This window comes from Suncus etruscus, chromosome X (assembly GCF_024139225.1).
Source record: "Suncus etruscus isolate mSunEtr1 chromosome X, mSunEtr1.pri.cur, whole genome shotgun sequence".
In the NCBI taxonomy this organism is placed as follows: Eukaryota; Metazoa; Chordata; class Mammalia; order Eulipotyphla; family Soricidae; genus Suncus; species Suncus etruscus.
In genome coordinates this window covers 90,755,908-90,759,723 of record NC_064868.1, presented here as the reverse complement: position 1 = coordinate 90,759,723, position 3,816 = coordinate 90,755,908, and positions in this window count along the sequence as shown.

The window sequence follows — 3,816 nt, the reverse complement described above, 5'->3', positions numbered from 1 at the left end:
AGATACCCCTCCCTGCCACACCTCACACAGAACTGACCGCTGAAAAAGACTTCTTCCAGAACCATCTGCCTCACTTTCTGGAGTGCTCTGGCCCTGGGGTTACTAGCCCATTCATTTTCGTTGGTCCTCTAAGCCTGTGTCCTGACCTATAGCTCTTTTCCAGAGGCCCACCAGTTCTCTCCCTCATCTTTTTCCACATTTCCATACAATTTCTTTCTCCCATCGCAATTTGCATTTTACAATCCTGCCAATAATGTGATTTTACCCCATTCTCTATGTCTCACTACCCCAGATCAATTCCATTCCCTAGACCAGATCTTAGAGCCTGTGGCCTTGGGTTATTTGTTATTCTCTTCCTATAGGCTTTACCTTCCTAGGAATGAACTTTTCTCTCTGTCTCTACTTCTGTCTGACTCCACTCAGCACCATCCCCTCCAAGCACAAACACATTGCATGATTTTACCTTTTTTTAAATAAGTGAGTAGTATTCCACGGCACACACATTTACCACCATATTATCCTCTCATCTGTTTGGAGGTTCTTGGGAACACAAATGTCACTCAGCCACCTCATATCACTTTTCAGAGCCCCCAGCCCTCCTCTCTCAGGTACTTGTTTTCCCCACCCTGCTTTGCTTCTGCTTTGGAACCTCCCACTAGCCAGCCTTTATAGGTGCCATCCCCAGAGGGACTCCAGAAAGTGTCTGCTGCCCGAATATGAGCCTCGGTTTCCCTGGATTTGCTCAGCAAAGTCTGGGCTCATACAGAATAGAACCTGGAGATGTCATGGTATTTGAAGGAGGTTCCTGAGACCCTCACAAAGGTTTCCAAGGATACTGGCCAGGTAAAGGGCTCCATTAGGGCACCATGGCCCCAGGGGGTTGTTTAGAAGCTCTCCGCACTAGTCACCTCCTCTCCTCTGATGCTAGTGGAGAGTGAGTGAGAAAAGCTACTGGGGCCAGAACAATAGCACAGCGGGAGGGCATTTGCCTTGCACCTAGCCAACCTGGGTTCAGTCTCCAGCATCTCATAAACCCGCCAAGTCTGTGAGAAGTGATTTCTGAGAGAGATCAGAGTGAGCTCTGAGTGCCGCTGGGTGTTCCTTTCCCCCCTCCAAAAAAAAAAAAAACAGTGACAGAGGCTAGGCAGGGTTCTCTGCTCCCTGACTCAACCACGACTGAGACATTTGTTACTCCTCGTCCAGGGAAGGCAAGTCAGTGCAATGTTGCTATTCCAGATGCAGCTCAGAAAGACCAAGTAAGGGGCTGGAGAGATAGGACAGCGGCATTTGCCTTGCAAGCAGCTGATCCAGTACCTAAGGTGGTTGGTTCAAATCCTGGCGTCCCATATGGTCCCTCGTGCCTGCCAGGAGCTATTTCTGAGCAGATAGCCAGGAGTAATCCCTGAGCACTGCTGGGTGTGGCCCAAAAACAAAAACAAAAAGAAAGGCCAAGGAACAGGCCCAGGATGCATGGCTGGAGGATGGCACAGCATATTTATGCCACATGAACACTCATGCCAAGCAGGGGACTGCATGGTGATTACGTGAATCCGTCAGACACCTCTGCTGGGATTCTCCCGAGTGAAGAGTGCCAGAAAATTTTCCCGGGGGGGGGGGGGCGGTGTCTCCTGGTTCCCTGGCTGGCAGGCTGCCAAGAGACATGATGCCAGGGACATGATGCCAGCGCCCAGGGGGGACCTGCCTGTCTTAGTTCTGAGTCCAGCTGGGAGTTCAGGGCTAGGAAGAGCAGCTTCCTGTCCTTTCACCACTCCTTGGCCATGTCCAGCATTTGCCTAGTCCATGGGTTCCCCAAAATCCATTCCTTGAGAGTCTCAAAGGCCCTTGAATACAGGCACAGTATCTCTCTTCTCTTCTGTGGAACTCTGCAATGCTCTGTGCTCCCCTTGCCCTACAGCTTGCCTGGCTTTAGACAGGGCTCCTAGCATCCTCTGAATGGCAACTTTCAGATGCAGAGATAATGAGGTGGTTGAAGTGGCCCAGCTCCCCCTGGGGGTCTCTCTTCTCCCTTTTCTCCCACTTCATAAGCACAAAGCTTGCTACAAGTCACCCCTTCTAGCTGCTCCCCTGCACCATACCCCACAGATGAGCCTATACTCCTAGGCTGAGCTCCTGGAGGGTTTCATGATCCCTCTTTGAGTGTCCTGAGCTGGATTCCCTGCCAATGGTTGGCTGGCTGGCAGTGACCAGACACAAGTCAGTCCAGAACCCTGCACAGTACATGGAAACCAGAAGCATCCCACTCCCTCTACATGAGACACTCCTGAGCCTCCTATGAGGTGTCAATCAAATGAGGGTGCATGCTACACCTTGGAGCTTTGACCAAGAAGAGACCACTGTTTGTTAGGATTGTTGTTCTGAGCACCCCCAATGGGCACTGAATCTCAGGAGAAGTAACTGCCAAGAGCTTGGGAAGAAAGAGGCCTCAGGAACCAAATGGGGAACCTAGTGAGGACACGTGGCATTTCCCCCCAGTGGCTACTAGGAAACTGGTTGAATTATTCCCTTCATCATGTTCTTCCACCACTTTCCTTTTTCCCTATGGTGAGTGAGCATATTTAAGACTCACAATGGAAACAAATGGGAAATTGTGCAAATATTGATTGTAATTTCCTGGCCACTTTGCTGATGTGAAAAGTAGGGACCTTTAAGGAAAAAAAGCCCTCATTAGCAAGCAAGCAGTTAATTAAGGTGCTATAGAATGGCTGGCATCGATTTCACCATGAAACCAGAAAACTGTGTCTACAAGTCAAACTCCCCATCTTGGCTCCTTTCTTCCCACCAATGCCAGGTTCTAGTTGTCATACCAGCAATGCAAAGCTAGGGTGGGCAGTGGTTATTTAAACTAGGATTGGAAAATAATTTGAAGAATTAACGTAAATCCAGATGGCTGCCAGTTACCTTCTTGCACTATCCATACCACTGAAAGACATTGTCAAAGCTTTTATATAGAAAAAATATGCAGACGGCTTGCTAATTATTACTCTTCATGCAAAGACATTTTTTCCAACAGCACAGGCATGACTCGGGCCCCACATGGGAAGAGGTGCCATCTACAGTTCTAAGACCCTTCAGACCATTTGCAATTTTGTGATTAAGAAACCGACAACAACAAAAAAATAACCTGAACTAGTGGCTGTCCTAGCAACCAGCTAGCTAGGGCTACACCAACACCAGCACCATTTAGAAGGTTAATATGACCTAACACCAGGAAATCAGCCCTATCCAGGCAGATGTCTTAAGAAGCTCAGACAGAACACTTCTTTTTTCTGGGTTTGAAAAACCACACTATGGGCAAGATAGAGAATGCAGGGCCTAGGGAGCTTTCCTTGAACAAGGCTGACCCCAGTTCAGCCCATAAAATACCACAGTGAGTTGCCAGAAATGATCCATGAGGACAGAGGCACGAGGAAGCCCTGAGCACTGTTGAGTGTGGCTTTCTCCCCAAAACAAATTCCCCTCATATGAATGATCCAAGCAACCAGTGCTTGGAATATACCTGTTCTAATATGTGCCAGATTCTATGGTGTCCAGCGGAAGCTCAGTGAAATCTCAGAGAAGGCATTTCTGATATCAGTCTGCCAGGGCTCAGCGATACCAAGCAAATTGTGTCAGATCATGTAGCCAAGCAGTGTTAGGATCATGCATTTGGATGTTTGGAACACGGCAGCCTACACAGAATCCCACAAACACAGACACTGCAAATCAGGAGGGAGGTAGCACATGAATGTTGCTAACTCTGCCTCTGGCACCAACTCAGGAGGAAGATCTTTTAGGTTTGTAGATTTGGGTTGATCC